General features: G+C 40.5%; 1 long non-coding RNA gene across 3 annotated transcripts in view; it reads left to right on the top strand.

The window, feature by feature from the left end:
* The first annotated feature begins 221 nt into the window (after nt 1-221).
* The window catches only part of LOC148005408 (uncharacterized), a 353,046-nt gene continuing 335,145 nt past the window's right edge, over nt 222-18,122 (top strand). For 2 of the 3 annotated variants that reach the window (XR_015622508.1, XR_015622507.1), the window contains exon 1: nt 222-278. This is a non-coding gene — a long non-coding RNA (uncharacterized LOC148005408). The remainder of the gene's footprint in view (nt 279-18,122) is intronic. The other variant, XR_015622509.1, reaches the window with a different exon arrangement.

Genomic DNA, 18,122 nt, shown 5'->3' with positions numbered 1-18,122 from the left:
TCTGGATTAGGTTAACCGAGACAGGAAGACCTACCCTTAATGTGAGTGGCACCATTCCATGAGTTGGACTCAGGGATTAAATATAAAGGAGAAAACCAGCTGATTCAAGCACCCATCTCTTTCTACTACTTGATTGTGGATTCCACATGACCAGCTGCCTCAAGTTTCTGATACTATCCCCTACCCCCACCCCACCCCACCCCCACACACCTTGATAGAATTCCATTCCAACTGTAAGAGAAAAACAAGCCCTTCCTCAAACAAGTTCTTGTTTTCAGGTATGTGATCACAATAAAAAGAGATGTAGCCAATAGAAACAACTGATACCAAGAAGTGGGGGCATTGTACTCAAATTGACTGGATATTCTAGGCTTTTGGAACTGATTTTCAGGAGAAATATTGATGAGTTTGAACTTTGAACTACAAAGTGTTAAAAATGCTTTAGGTAGAACTTGGTGGCACGTTCTGCTGGTGTCCTTATCATTTTTATTAACTTGATGTGAGCAGGAGTTATCTGGGTAGAGAGAACCTAAATGGAATGTGTCTATCATATTGCCTGTGGGAAAGTCTTTAGGGCATTTTATTGATTGTTGTGGAAAGGCCTGGCTCTCTAAGGGCAGTGCCATCCCCAGGCATGAGGTTTTTCAGTGGTTTGAGAAAGAAGGCTGAGGAAGTCGAGGAGCTAAAACGAGGTTTCTTCTTCAGTTCCTATCTCCTGTTTGAATTCCTAACCTGGTTTCCATCAGTGATAAAGTGTAGGGGGTCATGATATTTATCACAGCAATAAGAGGCAAACTAGGACAGGTGAGATTTTGGAAAACTAGAAGGCTTGAAGCAGTGGTTCTCAACCTTTCTAATGTTTCAGTCATTTAATACAGACTCTCATGTTGTGGTGACCCCCAACTCCAAAAGTAATTTCAATGCTGCTTGATAACTGTAGTTTTGCTACTGTTCTAAATAATAGTGTAAATAAAAATTTAAAGGGGCTGTGACCCACAGATAGAGAACCACTGGCTTCAAGCAACACGTAGGCATAGACAGACCTGGCCCATGAGATTTCAGAGAGTAGCAAGAATATTCTTGACATATTCTAGCAAAGTACCTGGTTGCATTTACTTTTGTCCTGAAAACTTAGGCTGAATTAGAAAGTAATAGCGGGCCCAGCAAGATGCCTTAGCAGGTTAAAATGTCAATGACCTGATTTCTATCCCCATGACCCACATAATGGAAGGAAAGGACTGACTTCCACAAATTCTTATGACACACACACACCACCACCACCACTACTACCACCACCACCAACACCACCAACAACAGCAACAATAATAATAAATAAAAAACTAATTGCTTTGACAAAGCAAATTCAAGATGACAGGGGAGTATTTAGCCTATGGCATAGTTACCCCTGACTACTTTTATGCAGAACTTCAGTGAAAGAGAGCAAAAAAAAAGGGGGGGGGTATGAAAATCATGAAGTTTGGCAAGGCAAGATGTGAGCACATTTAAAGTTGAGGGCAGTAGAAAGCAACCCAATTGAGGCCCGAATTGTCAGAATGCAAGTGCATTGGAACAGGAGCCTGAACTGTGAATGCTGCCAAGGGCGCGCTCTCTCTCTCTCTCTCTCTCCTCTCTCTCTCTCTCTCTCTCTCTCTCTCTCTCTCTCTCTCTCTCTCTCTCTCTCTCTCTCTCTCTCTCTCTCTCTCTCTCTCTCTCTCTCTCTCTCCTTCCTTCTTTCTTTTATCCTTTCATACATTCCATCCCCACCACAGCTTCCCCTCCCTTCACCATTCTCAATCCTAATCCTTCTTTTTCCAACCTCTGATCCAGATCAACACCTCCTTTGCTCCCCACCACCACTCCACAAGAGTAGGCCTCCCAGGGATATCCACAAAGCATGGGCTAACAATACACAGTAAGACTGGGCACAAGCCCTCAGAACACAACCCAGTGGGAGTGGCAACCCAGTAGGAGGAAAAGAGTTTAAAATCCAGGCAAAGAAGTCAGAGACATCCCCCACTCTCGTTTTAGGAGTCCCACAAGAACACCAAGCTACACAACCATAAGGTACATGCAGAGGACTGAGCTCAGATCCATACAGGGTCCTTAATTGTTGCTTCAGTTACAGTGAACCCTATGAGCCCCGTTTAGTTGATTCTATGGACCATATAATGATGGTATCATAAACTTCTCTGGCTCCTAAAGTCCTTCCTCTTCCTCTTCCTCTTCCTCTTCCTCTTCCTCTTCTGTGGGATTACCCTGGCTCCTTCTAGTATTTGGTTTTGGGTCTCTGCATCTGCTCCCATTAGAAAGTTAAACAGAGAAATACTGGAGCTCACAGATTTCATGAACCAAATGGGTCTAACACATAGCTCAAAATATTTCACCCAAACATAAAAGTAAACAGCTTCTTCTCAGCACCTCATGGAGCGTTCTCCGAAACTGACAATATACTCAGGCACAAAGCAAGTCTGAACAGATACAATGTGATTGAAATAACCCCTGCATTCTATCAAACCACTACATATCAATACTAGATTTTAACAATATCAGAAACAACAGAAAGTCTACAAACTCGTGGAAACTGAACTACTCTCTACTGATGACTGCTGGAGCAAGACAGAAATAAGGAAATTAGACTTCTTAGAATTGAGTGAAGATGAATACTCAGCGTAACCTAACTTATGAGACAATGAAGACACGCTAAGAGGAAAGGCCGTAGCACCAATGCTTTCATAAAGAAATTGAAGAAATCTCACACTAGCAACTTAACAGAGCACCTAAAAGTGCTTAGGAGAAGAAGGTAAAGGAGGAGGAGGAGGAGGAGGAGGAGGAGGAGGAGGAGGAGGAGGAGGAGGAGTAGTCAGAGAAGGAGAGGAAGAAGGAGACGAGAAGCAAATACAGCAAAGAGTAGATGGTAGGAAATTATCAAACTGAGGGCTAAAATTAATAAAATAGAAACAAAGAGAATAATACAAAGAATCAATGAAACAAAGAGTTGGTTCTTTGATAAAATGAACAAGATAGCTAAACTTTATCCAAACTTACTATAACACAGAGAATATCCAAATTAACAAAATCAGAAACAAACAAACAAACAAAAGGAGACATAACAACACCCATGGAGGAAATCCAGAGAATCATTAGGTCATACTTTAAAAACCTGTACTCCATAAAGTTGGAACATCTAAAAGAAATGAATAACTTTCTTGATAGATACAACTTACCAAAGTTAAGTCAAATTCAGATGAACAAATGAAATGGTCCTATAACCTCCAAGGAAATAGAAGCAGTGGTTAAAATACCCAAAAGTCCCAGGGCCAGATTGTTTAGAAGAGCTAATACCGCTAGAGCATGACAAATACAGAGGCAAATGCTAGCAGCAATCCGTTGAACTGAGAATGAAGTCCCCATTGGAGGACTTAGAGAAAGGTTTCAGGGAACTGAAGGGGTTTGCAACCCCATAAGAACAACAATACCAACCAACCAAACTCCCAGGGACTAAACCATTACCCAAAGAGTACACCATGGGCAAACCCATGGCTCCAGCTGCATATGTAGCAAAGGATGGCCTTGTTGGGCACTAATGGGAGAAGAAGCCTTTGGTCTTGCCAAGGCTGGACCCCCCCAGTGTAGGGGAATCTCAGGTCTGGAAGGAGGGTGGTTGGGGGGGCACCCTCACAGAAGAAGAGGGAGGGGAGATAGGATAGGGGGCTTGTGGATGGGAAACCGGGAAAGAGAATAACATTTGAAATGTAAATAAAACATCCAGTTAAAAAAAAAAGAAAAGCTAATACCAATACTACTCAAATTATCCCACAAAATAGAAAAAGAAGGAACATGGCCAAACTCATTTTATGAGGCTATAGTCACCCTACACTCAAGCAAAATTCAACAAAGAAAGAAAACTTAGAATTTTAGATCAATTTCCCTCATGAACATAGATGCAAAAATATTCAACAAAATACTTGAAAACTTAATTCAAGAATACATCAAGATCATTCATCGTGATCAAGGAGGCTTTATCCCAGAGATGCAGAGATGGTTCAACATATAAAAATAAGTCAATGCACTCCACCATTTTAAGAAACTGAAGGGAAGAAAAAAAAAACCATGTGATCATCTCATCCAACACTGAAAAAGCTAACAGTTTTCTAATCCACAACAACTACCATGACTTCAAGGGGAACAGGCTGTATCTATGTGGTACTGGTTTTATAGACATGCTTTTGTAAGACTGAGAGGCAATGGAAGTCTATGCCAAAGTTCTAGAATATGACTAAGGTCAGGTCAACATGTGGCCAGCTATGGTTGCTCTGCAGGGCCACTGTGTGAAGCTGTAAAGGTGAAATCTAAGTTGAAGTGTAGACCACAGAAGGTCTGCTGAGGGAAGCAGGCATAAGTGATGGCAGCTTAGGAGAGGGGCTGTGTGTGCACCAGGCAGAGAGGTTCTAGTGGTGGAAAGCCCCAAGCCCTTGGGAATCCAGATAATTCCTTCACAAGCCTCATGTGCTTATATGAAGCTGCAGGCCTTTCACCTTGCTTTTTTCCAGTTGTTCCTTGCTATGCTTTTCTTCCTTGCTTTTGGAAGAGGAATGTGTTGACTATTTGGTACTAAATGTTGGAGTTATACAACTTGGTTATTTTGCTTTATATTGTTATGGCTTTGAGGTTTGCACAAGGACATATGTGCTGGGGTAGCATGGGAGGAGCATTGTGCTTTTAGAAGTCAACTTTGCGATTAAAACAGAGACTGAAGGAACACCCATTCAGAGCCTGCCCCACATGTGGCCCATACATATACAGCCACCCAATTAGACAAGATGGATGAAGCAAAGAAGTGCAGACCGACAGGAGCCGGATGTAGATCGCTCCTGAGAGACACAGCCAGAATACAGCAAATATAGAGGCGAATGCCAGCAGCAAACCACTGAACTGAGAATAGGTCCCCTATTGAAGGAATCAGAGAAAGAACTGGAAGAGCTTGAAGGGGCTCGAGACCCCAAAAGTACAACAATGCCAAGCAACCAGAGCTTCCAGGGACTAAGCCACTACCTAAAGACTATACATGGACTGACCCTGGACTCTGACCCCATAGGTAGCAATGAATATCCTAGTAAGAGCACCAGTGGAAGGGGAAGCCCTGGGTCCTGCTAAGACTGAACCCCCAGTGAACTAGTCTATGGGGGGAGGGCGGCAATGGGGGGAGGGTTGGGAAGGGAACACCCATAAGGAAGGGGATGGGGGAGGGGGATGTTTGCCCGGAAACCGGGAAAGGGAATAACACTCGAAATGTATATAAGAAATACTCAAGTTAATAAAAAAAAAAAAAAAAAAAAAGAAGTCAACTTTGCAGAATTGGTTCTCTCTTTTTACCTTTACTTGGGTTCTGGGAATGAACTCAGGTCACTAGTTTTATATGGCCAGGACTTTTACCTGCCAAACTATCTTTTTTATTGGTCATGTAGCTTTTTTTTTTTTTTGCCATAGAGGCTCACATTTAAAAGATTGCCAATGTCCCAGAGGACTGTACTTGAACAGTGTGGAACTGTTTAAAGACTATGGGGACTTCTGAGGTTAGACTGGATTGACTTAGCATTATAAAATGGCTGTGAGTCTATGAAAACCAGGGATGGGAGGGTATATCTTTAAAGTGATATGTTTTCTTGTCACACTGAGAAGGGGTAGAATTGTAATTATTTATGTTGACTTTCAATTTGAAAGGAATCTGAAATCACCTTGGAAACAAATCTCTGAGTGTGTCAGTGGGGTATTTTCTAGATGAGATTAATTGAGGTAGGAAACGCCACCCATAAATGTGAGAGCCAGCATTCCATGGGTTGGGGTCCTGGACTGGAAAAAATGGAAAACCAGGCTGAGAACCAACATTCGTTTCTTTCTAATTTCTAATTTTGGAAGCAATGTGACAAGCTGCCCAAATTTCTGCTACAATGCATTCCTGGTGATAGTGATGTCTGCTCAAATGTAAGCCAAATTACCACCCTTTTCTTTTATCAGGTATGTGATGGTCACATCAAAGCAAACAACGTAGGTTGTTTGTTGTGAAGACAGGCTTTTCCCTTGGTGTAACAGATTCTTACTCAAGTGTCTCCTGTATCTTTCTCAATTTAAGCTGGAGAAAACATGCAGGACCCACAGGAAGGACAGGCCAAGCTTCCATCCAGAGACAAAGACCCATTCCTTTTGCCTGTAGCACCAGATACATAGATGTGTTTTGAACTCTGCGTCTTTAGCTTTCCTCAATCCTACCATCCAGAAAGCATCTGGACGCACTGAGTAGGATCAACATATAGAGAAATCTGACCATGCTTGTTCACATTCCTTCCTACCCAGTGTTCATTATAAGTAACCAGACCATTTTATTCCCTGGGTCCCATGGGGATCTACATAAACTTGAAGGTATTACAACAACAACAACAACAACAACTACTACTACTACTACTACTACTACTACTACTACTACTACTACTACTACTACTACTACTCCTGCTGCTGCTGCTGCTGCTGCTGCTGTTTTATTGGACTCTTTGATCCCTGAAATTATTAGTGTTCCATTGTTCATGAATTTTCAAATTTCCTAAACGATTTTCTCTGTGTGTGTGTGTGTTCATGTGTGTGTGTGTGTTCATGTGTGTGCAGATGCACATGTATAGAGGCCAAAGAACAACCTCATTTTTGTCACTGCTTACTGATAGCCTTCTTGACTTTTGGCACAAGGTCTCTCACTTGCCTGGAACTCATCAAACAGGAGATGGCCTGGCCAGCCATCTTCTCAGGCATCTACTTACCCTTGCCTCCCACGGGCTAAGATTGCAAACATACACTGCCATCTATGGTTCTTTTAATGTAAATCCTGGGAATCAAACGCTTGTGCTTGAAATCAAGTGCATTACTCTCTGAATCATCTATCTGGTTGTTTATTTTCTTTTGAAGTGGTGTCTCATGTACCCAAAGTTGTCTCCCTTCTATCTGTACAACCAAGACTGACTTTTAACACCTGGCATCATTTACTACTTCCAAAGCAACCTCAGGAGTGTGTTACCATATCAGCGCTCCTTGTGTAGAAATAAAGCACACCTTTAAAAGAGTATTGAAAACAAATCAAAGACATCCTGAAATGCAATCATGTCACATCATTCCTTACTTCATTGTTTTAATCTGATGATACTTCACAGGTAACATTTCTGTAGGATGCTTGGTTTTCCAGAACTGTCTTGTTAGTGTCAGCCTTTGCTCCATGGAGAAAATACTGTAGACTAAGGGAAACTTTCCAAGGTCAGTGTCTCTTACTCATAACACCATTACCATTTTGAACTGGATCACTCTTTACTCTGTGACTAGTCTTGTATATTTTAGCATATTTATCCATATCCCAGTTTACAGATTATAAGGACATGCCTATGTTAGGTTGTTACAAGCAAAAATATCTCCCGACATTGCAGAATGTCCTCAGAGGATCAAATCATCACAGCTGAGAACCATGGGTGCCTTTGTATTATTTACTCATCTAATAATAATGCAATTTGTGGATGACTTACTATGTGCCAGTTGGTCTATCTGGCAAGTACTTATGAGCGCATTATGGGCTTGAATTTTACAATAACTTGGGTGGTAAATGCCATTAGTCTTCTAAGGAAACCAAGTCCCAGAATTAACAGAGTGAGGAAAAGTGCTGAACCCACAGTGAGTTCAGAATTGATTTTGTGACCCATGGCCTTACAGCAACTGTCCAGTGCTTATCTAAGAATGGGTTGCTACAGTCCTCACAAATACCTTCCTTAAAGGTTGGAAATGTGTGTGTGTGTGTGTGTGTGTGTGTGTGTGTGTGTGTGTCCACAAGTTAAAGTAAATATATGTATATATATAATATATATAATTTATATTATATAAATTCTAAAATATATGAACATATAATTTTTAAATTTGTGGATGAACATGAATCCAAAATACTAATTATCTCAACCCAAGGCATACACCAGTATAGTGACAGCAGAAATGTAATTCTCCCCAGAGGTTTCCAGCTTCTAAGGCCATGTAATGTTTGTTCTATTTCATCTATTTTCCTTGGACGTTCCAAGGATATGGGGTGGGGGTGGGTAGTGGGTAATGAATGGGTAATGAGTATACTTTGTGTATTGTCTGCTTTAGTGTTTTATAGATACAAACAAATAAAAAACTCACTTGGCACTTGGAGATTTTGAGACTCTCTTTGCCCTTCTATCCATCTCCTCAGACAGGGATTTCTGATGTCTTCAGGCACAAGTAGGTGGGCTAGACCTGCTCAGACCTGCTGTGGGTTCTCACTCTGCCATCCCTCTGTTCTCTGACCCTGGACATGTCACACAGCAACTAGAGTTCCCACCTTTTTGCTTATGAACACGGATGCAGCAATGCCTACATTGTAGTGTAGGGACTAGAAGCAGTGTGTGAAAATGCTGTTGTTAGTTGATACAGTTTGGGTCAATACATTTATTAGCTAGGTATTTGGTCACTTTCATCCATATTAAGATTTTCACCCCAGTTTGTTGAACATTATAAAGAAAATCTGGAAGCTCGACTTTTAAGAATCCATTGGTTGTTATTATTATTACTAAAATGCAAACATCTCGGTAGGACAAAAACTTCAAAGTCTTGTTAACAAACATATTTTGAGGACCTGCTTTGGCTGGCTACTAGGAGTGCAGAGGTCATAGCAAAGAAACAACAGTTTTGCATGATTTTAATTTCAGACTGCCCAGATGCAAAGGGTCATGGTGAAAAACTACATCCTGGTTTCTGTGTATCTGTAGAGGTCAATAGCAAAACTAGGTGCTTGTTTTATTCTTTGCTTTTAATATACATTATAGCTATTATATTTCCTCCTTTGTCTTCCTCCCTCCATACACTTCTCTTTTCTCCATTTCAAATTCATGGCTTCTTTTTCTTCATTAATGTTTATTGCATTCCTGCTCAGTCATATATATACGCATTTTCAGGGATGGCCATTTGGTACTGGATGATCGATTGCAGTACTCCTCCCTGAGGAAGACTATTTATCCTATTCCCAACGTTCCTTACTTGCCTACAGTTGTTTATGTAGAGTTGAGACCTTGTGTACTTTGGCATGTCCCTTAGTTGTGTACTTGTTCAGCTCATGTTTGGGAAGTCATGTTGATAAAACTTTATGGTTTTAGCCTCTGCCATTACTAGGAAACACAATCCCACAGCATCTCCCTAATCTGCCTCTTATAATCTTTCTATCCCCTTTTCCTCAATGTCACCAGGGCCTTAAGTGAGGGAATATCAAGTCTGGGCTCTACAACTCTGCATTTTGAGTGATGTGATTTTCTGTAGGCACATGATATCAAAGAAATTTCTTTTATTAAAGTCAACCTGTGAGTTATACATGGGGAAGTTGATGCAAGACTGTTTTATTTTTGAACTGCAAATGTAGAAATACATAGAAAGGTGCACAGTTCAGATGAAACAGAGAAGAAAAACACAAGAAAAGCTAAGGGGATAGTTCTCCAGGCCAATATTATGAACCTCACAACTGAGATGTGTAAATGTTAATGAAGTTCTTAGTTTTGCTATTTTGATCTAAGAAAATATCCAGTTTTTAGACATGTATCAAGAATGCACAATGTGATGAACTGAAACTTTGTATTGGGTCCCATTTCTTAAGGGGGTCATTATTTTAAAAAAAAATCAATGAAAGGGAAGGCATTTTTGTATGTGTTTGCCTGGTGTAGACTAGGGAACATAGTCGGGGGGGGGGATCTTAGGCAATGGGATAATGCTGTATGTCCGTCCATTCAAGGGTGGCCAGTAGAAATCTTCTCAATCAAGAATAAGTCCGTGTCTGAGAATTCTGAGAGAGACAGCTCATATATGTCTATTCAGAGAACATGGGGATGGGGAGTGGGTTGGTCAGCTTCAAGATTTCAAGAAACTTATGTTAGGATAGAGTGAATTTATTGCCAACAAGGTTAAGTCTTGCTACTTATCTGATTTCATAAAATAAAAATAAGGGAGAAACATTTGAGATATACAAGTGACTGAAATTCAACAGAATGTGATTTTTTTAAAGGATGCTCTGTTTGTACTGCCTCTGTATAGGTCAAGCTGTAAAAATTAAAAATAAATATCAGTAGCTTCCAGCTATCTTAAATGGTCATGATAAAATTTTAAAAAATGTACCAATTCATCCCGTTTTCAGCAAACAACATTTATAACAGCCAAATATTTCTAAAGCTACTGTTTCCTTTACTCAATACAGGATATAATAAAATTTCATACAAACACAGGATCTCAGAACTCTCTTACCTATTAAGAAAGGAGTTAAACTGGATTTTTATTTGAATATTTAAGAAATGGGGATGAAATCATAAATTATTCTAGTTATTATTGTCTGGAAGTCATGTAGGTTTATTCTATAATGTAATATGGGAAAGTAGAGATAAAATAGTTCTCAGTTTTAGAAAAACAAACACTGAACTGTGTTGGAAGAAATTTTACATTAGGCATTGAGGAAGGAGGGAAGATATTACAAAAGGAAAATATTGCTTACCACGTAGAAAGTTTGAAGAGAAAAGAAAATGATAAATTCATCAGTAGCTTGCTAGGTAGCTATTTGGAAGATGAGATTGTGGTATAGCTGTGTAAACTGAGTTTTCTTTCTGGCTGTGAAATGCCCATTATGTAGACTACTTCTCTAGAACAGAGCCTTGTGAAGGCTTATAACCTGATATGAAGGAAGGGAAGGATACGTGAACTCCCTTAGCCTCTTAGAAGGGACAAGAGCAATGTGAGAGAGAATCAGGGAGCAGAAAAGGACTTGGAAGGCACTCTCTCCTGCTGCCACCTTGGACATCATTAAATGGACATACTTGCTCACAATACACACACACACATGCACACGCACATGTGCACACACACACACACACACACACACACACACACACACACACAAGGGGTTGGGGGGTTGGGGAGGTTAAAAACATTAACTTTTGAAGGATAAGGACTGGAGAAGTCTTTAAAGATACTGAGACCAGAAACCAATCAGTGTGAAGGAGGATAGTTAAAGTCTTTATCAAAACTAGAGGTCTGGTTCTCCCTCTCCTCCCTCTCCCTCTCCCTCTCCCTCTCCCTCTCCCTCTCCCTCTCCCTCTCCCTCTCCCTCTCCCTCTCCCTCTCCCTCTCCCTCTCCCTCTCCCTCTCCCTCTCCCTTCCCCATCTCCCTCTCCCTCTCCCTTCCCCATCTCCCTCTTCCTTCCACCTCTATCTTTCTGTTCTTCCTTTTTTCTCCCTCCTTCCTTCTTTCTTCACTGTTTAAGAAGTCTTGTGTCAATTTCACAAGGTATTTAAAGCTCCAAGAAGACAGGAAGGTTAGGTAGGTCTGGGACCAACTAGTCAGTATTTGCATGTCTTTAGTTTATTTCTGTAGCTGTTCTCTGGGGCAGGAGTAATTATAATTATAGAAACTGGCATTCTGGAGGCTCTATACATGTTTACTCTACCTGCATGAGGCATCTCTAGCTGGTAACGAGTTCACAAATACACATTAAGGGACAAGGGGGAAACTCTGACACAGGGTGGGTTTACTGCTTTCTCTCACTCTGCGCATGGGGCAGGTGCTCATGGTGCATAGGTTTCAGTCTGTAGTTTTAATAGTCTAGAGTCAGAAGCAGGGTAGACGGAGCTCTGTGAGTTCGAGGACAGCATGATCTACATTACTGGGTACCATCCCAGACAGAGCTACACAGTGAAACTCTTGTCTCAGAACAAAACAAGAAGAAAAAGTAGGGCTGGCCAGGGATCTTCAGAGTCTGCTGTGCAGAGTGTGATCCCATACCACTTTTTGGGGATCCCCTGGAAGAGTGGCTCACTGTAGTCTATGGCATCAAACTTTAAATAAATTCCTCTCTGGAACTATTGTCTTGTCAAGACTAGAAAATGAAAATATTAACCTACAAATAAAGAGATTACAACTTCTGAAAGAATGGTGCCTCAGTTGTGAGCATTTCTTAAAATCTGGAGCTGTGCTGACTCCTGGTGTGGTGCTTTACTTGACTGATGAGACCGACTGCCTCATTAGAACTTGCAAATGTGATTCTGTGATCAGCTTTCTCCATTGCCGCGCCTTTTGTGAAGAGATTGCAAATTTATTTCTCATGTTAGCATTTTTTAAAGGACTGGGATGAAGAGGCAAAGCCCTTAGATGCCATTGTATGCTAGTTCAGATGTTAATGTAGTGATTATTGTGCAATTTGGAGTTCATGATAAATGGTTATCAATACTAAACTGTCCAATAAAAATATGCTGTGATGCGTTCTGGGACCAAAGCCAGAGAATTCAAGGCTTTATTTCTGGTTGTTTGTGAATAAAGATTAGGGAGATTGATAGACAGTTTCAGACAATGATATTGTCTGAGATGATTCCTTAGAGAATATGCATCTCAGAAGAAAATTAATCCCAAATAAGACACACACAAATATACAAATGTATGTGTATACAAATGTATGTATGTATGTATGTATGTATATTTATGTATATATATATAATCATTTTAGACAGTAGACTGGGGAGATCTTTGTGTAAAACTTAGGTTCTCATGATCGACGTTTGTCCATTAATCTTACAATTAATGATACTCGCTAAAGGAAATAGTTGCTAAGAATATTGCATGGAAGAGTCCTGTTGACTTTAGGAAGAAATCACAATGACAGGAATTTCATCATGGGAACTTGATGTTCCCTTGATGTCCTCCAAATTCCTGTGGGGCTGGGTGGTTAACTACTTTCACTAAGGGGATGGAAGGCAGATGGGTGGGATGTAACTGAAGCTTGTGTGTGGAAATGAAGATGTTTTTCAAGATTACAGCTTTTATTTGAGAGAAGAGGATGGGATATCTCAGGTGTTCAATATATCATTAGTAACATGTTATTATAGTGTTGTAAAAGTCTTGTTTTCTATTTTGCTTCCAGCCATCAATAAGAGGAGAAAGTTCCCATTAAAGTACTTACTTCTAAATGTCATCTTGACAGAACCCCGTATTATATAAGTTTCTCAGTGTGAGTTCATCTATAATAGTTATCTCTAGGTGCTTTAGAGAAAATATTAAATATGCAAAGTTTTTATATATGTAATAATGTCTTAGAATACAAACACAAAGTTCACACACATGTTACATGGGCATATACATATGTAAGCTGCTTTGCTATTACTAATGTCATATTTTATACACATGCATTTTCATATATTTAGATGAAGCTTTTTTATTTTCCAAATATTTGTCATAGCCCATCGTATTCTGAACTTCGTAATCACTCTGTACAGAGGTTACATGACCTGTCCAAATTCACACTTAATAACTGTCAAGGCCAGGACCAGCAGTGAAATTTCCGGATGCTTGGCCAAGAGCTCTTTCCACTCCAACAGCTGTCAGTAGTTACTGCAAAGGCCAAGGGAAGAAACAGACTTGGCATTTCTAAAGCTGGGAATGATAGGTGGTGACTACATTTACAAATTAGTGATTACAGTTACAAGTATCAACATTATTTCAAGGTTAAACATCCCTTCTTAAAGTGCATTTCCCGTTGAACACTCCTATTTGTCTATGTTATATGTCTATGCCATAGTTATGGCCAGTACCAGAAGTAAGGCAAGTTGGAACATCTTTAGATTATTCAACCAGGATTCACTGGCAGGGTTAGGAAGAAATGAAAACAACCACCACTTCCTTGTAAATAAAACATAATGATAATTTTAAAAGCTAACAATTAAGAACTAGCTATTCAAACTGCAGCTATCACCTATCATACCAAGCAAGGAAATCCCTCAGTATTGGTCTTGATGTGATGGCGTATATTTTCAAAGTTTTCCTGACATATCAGTGGGTTATTCCCAAATCTGCCATATAGATTTCATATATCTTTTCTTGAAAAAAGAGGATAAACTGTTAATATTCTTTGAGCCAATGCTTAAGAAGCTATAATATAGCCTCTTCCCAAATGGTCAGCTTACATCGGTAGGTAGATACGTACTTTCCTTGTGTATCAGTTTGACCAGTCGAGGTGGCGATATGCTCACTCTCCTCTGCGTCATTGAAGAATTCAGGACTTTGCTATGATGCTCCTCCATGCTGCTGAAGCTGAGTCCCTATGCTGTGACAGTTACAAGCCTTATGAGTGGACCAGGAGTGAGCCGAAGGAAGGTATCTTTAAGGCGATGACTCAGAAATGATACCTGCCAGTTTCACTCTTCTTCCGCTGACTGGAACCTCATCACGTGGACATAGCGTTTTTCCAAGAGATGTTACGAAATGTAGTCTATATAAGTCTAACCAACTTATTATTTTTACATGCTATCTATTGATTATTTGGAGGTTTCATATTAGGCACCCCAATCAGATTCACATCCCTGTACTCCCTAGTCCATACCCCCAACCCTCCTTGCTTTGTAACCTAAAGAAGAGGAAAAAAAACTGAAGTTCAATTTGCGTTGCCCATATACGTGCTAAAGTATAGTCAACACCCCAGTGGGCAGCTCCTTAAAGAAAACTGAGTCTTTCCCCACCCCTACCCTTGCCAGAAACCATCAATTGTGGAGAGCCACACTTCAGCATACTTAAGTTAAATTTTAAGAGTCCTTCCGGTACAGACTTTTTTCTTTCTTTCTTCCTTTTTTATTTCATGCTGATACCTTCCTGTTAGTTTCTGACGGTAACATTGATTGATATTTTTATTTTTATTTATCTATTTTGAGGTAGGGTCTCCTGCAGCCAAAACTAGTCTCAAACTAGCTCTGTACACAGGCATGGCCTTATTTCTGATGACCCTGCTTCTACCTTCTAAATGTTATGGTTTAAGTCACAGGCCATCATGTTTGGGTAGTATTTTTTTCCATCTTTATTAAATTGAGTATTTCTTATTTACATTTCAAATGTTATTCCCTTTGCCGGTTTCCAGACCAACATCCCCTTAACCCCTTCTCCTCCCATTTTATATGGGTGTTCCCCTCCCAATCCTCCCCCCATTACCGCCCTCCCCCCAAGAATCCTGTTCACTGGGGGTCCAGCCTTGGCAGGACCAAGGGCTTCCCCTTCCACTGGTGCCCTTACTAGGATATTTATTGCTACCTATGCAGTTGAAGCCCTCTCTCTCTCTCTCTCTCTCTCTCTCTCTCTCTCTCTCTCTCTCTTTCTTTCTTTCTTTCTTTTCCTTCCTTCCTTATTTCTTAGTGGTAGGGTTGGAGAAAGAGGTTGTCATAGAAGGCTTCTATGTCTCTCATTCTTAAGTGTGAGTCTGCAGTCATCGATATCACTGAAAAAGAAGCTTCTGTGCCCTTTATAGTAAACAGTATCACAGATCATGGATGTCCACATAGTTTCTGGCTACAGCATAGGTTACAGGCATCATAATGGCCTCAGGTGGCAATACAGACCATGGACATTCCCCATGCCCTTCAATGGTAACATAAGCTATGGACATCAACAGGGCCACCAGCCACATCAGAAAAATGAACATCAACATGGCCTTGGGCAGTACATCAATATGATCTCTAGCATCAACACGGCCTACAGAATCAAGAGTGTGACCACAGACCACGGACATCATCAAGGGCCATAGGCACCTTCATGGTCCTTAGTGGCAGCATAGGTCATGGACATCAACATGGTCTCCAGCAGCAATATGGCCCACAGACATCAGCACAGCTGTAGGTAGCTGTAAGGACCATAGACATCCCCTTGGCTTTTGGTGGCAACATGGACCATGGACACCAACACTGCCTACTGTGGTAGCATAGACCACCAAGATCAACATGCAGGAAGGCAGCTTTTTAGAAAAGGATGTGCAGTAATGCAGGTTTAAATATTAAAAACAAGATTTGTGTGTCAGTCAGTATTTATGGCTATTGAATACAAGATAAAATACATTTATTTGAGTCAGAAGAGTGGCAGATCACTGAAAAGCAAATAATCAGGGAATGAATTAAAAATATAAGAAATGCTATGATCCTTTAAAAATTGTAATTCAGGAGGCTTAGGAGATGAATCATCTGTTAGGAACACATACTGCTTTTGAAGAGAACCTGGGTTCATGACCCAGTACCCACATCACAGCCACTTATAGCTCCAGTTCCAAGAACCTGATATCTCTGACCTCTGCACGTATCTGCAATATATAGGTGCAAGAACACATAGGTACCTGAACACAGGGGCAACCATACATACACAGAATAAGTAAAGCTTTTTAAAAACTGTGAGTCTGAAATTTTCTGCAAACTACCTCTTGGTGACAAAAATTGCAGTTCTATTCTCCACATAGGAATTTAATTGTGCTTCCTGTTTTCATGTTCATGGGGTGATATGAAGGTAGTGTCTAGTTTCAATACAAGTAAATCAAGGGCATACTATTATTTTTAACGGTATTGAAGAATGAACTGTTCTAAGTGAACTAATTTTCCAAAGAAAGGAATGACATTTATAATTTCATCTTAAATAATAGTATTCCTTTTTGTATCTGTACAGTTTTTATTAAAGAGGGTTATTTTCTTCAATGGGATATTGTTAGTTCAGTTGAAATGAACTCATTCTTTCAGTACTGTGTATTTAATTCATACTACACATAAGCAGGGCATATGGTTTGTAGGTAGTTTTGTGTTTAACCTTCCCAACAATCCACTGAGGTCTTCCCTCTTTTCCTCATTTCATTGGTAAGAGAATGGGGACCAAGAAGGCTTAGGGGTGCACTGATCTTGTTTTCTCTTGTTTTTGTTACTGCGGCTGCTAGCAGAATGCCCGAAAGACAACATGGGTTTATTTTTTGTGTTTAAGAAGACGCTGTGTGTTGCGGATGATAATGCATGATACCTGAGCTCTGTTCATGGTGATGGGTGCTTACAGCATTTCCTGGACATCTCAGCAGATAGGGAAGCATGGAATTACCGGCCATGGGCATCCCATAATATAAAATATATTCTCTTGATGTATCCCTAATGTAAAATATATTTAGTGCTTCAAAAGCTCCAGAAGTCTTAAGTATCTCAAACCTTCAAAATCCAATGTCTCTGCTGGAATTCATCACGATCTCGTGATTGCGAGTCCCTGTAATGTATTAAAAACGCAGTTACGTATTTCTAACATGCGGTGGCATGAATAAAACCTGATGTTTCTAAAACAGACTTAAAGAAGACAAAGCAAGGATGAAAACTAGCAAGGCAAAACCAAACGTTGTAGCTCATATGACATCTGGGACTTGTGACATCATCTGAGCTCTGACGAGCTTGGGTGGTCTCACTCCGGCAGCTCCGCCATCTACATTACACATGGGATCCCTTAAGCCGTCCTTCCTCAGTGCCCACAGAACTGTTTGGCAGATGTCCCACATCCTGGCATCTCTAAACATCTTGCGATCTCCACTGCAAGTTAGTCTTCACGTTCGCAGCTTCACACATAGGCCTCTCAGGACTTCTCTTCAGTGAATCCAATCACGCTACAAAGAGTCTGGCCTTCAGCAATTTTCGGAAGCCTTGGCACAAGGCTCCAAGAGCCCGTAATTCTTGCATTCTGCAGGCCTGCAAAACCAGCACCATATGGGCAATGCCAGGCTCTGCTGCCAGCTCAGGATGTAGCCTGTCCCCTTGTTCCTGGAGACAGCAGGCTGAGTGGGAATGTGAGGCCGAATTTGAAAACATCTCTGGGAAGTTCTGTTCAAGCAAGGTGTGCTGTAAACTCCTCCTTTCTTAGGTCCTCTCCTCTCAGCCACTCTCCCTTAAGTGAATTTGTATTTTCAGGCAGTGTGGCCTTTGACAGGAGAAGAGATTGTAGCTCAATTGTCTATATCTGACCTGTCCCCAACTCTAACTTCATTTGCATTCATTTCCTTGCCAAACAGCACATTTTTACATGTTTCTGCTACACTTCCTACTCTTCACCATTAAAAGCACACGACCAACCAACCGACCAGACTAAAATCAGCACAAACAATGCTACAGATCAAACAAAATGCAGTCTTCAAATTCCTCCACTCAATGAAATACACTATTATTTTAGAAAATTAAGCCTCATTTGCAATTTCAGGGCATACATAAAAGATCCAGATTCTTTGCTCGAGAATTCAACA

The sequence above is a fragment of the Rattus norvegicus genome, chromosome 6, assembly GCF_021556685.1.
Source record: "Rattus norvegicus strain SHRSP/BbbUtx chromosome 6, alternate assembly SHRSP_T2T, whole genome shotgun sequence".
Classification (NCBI taxonomy): Eukaryota; Metazoa; Chordata; class Mammalia; order Rodentia; family Muridae; genus Rattus; species Rattus norvegicus.
This window is presented reverse-complemented; position numbering and strand designations above follow the sequence as displayed.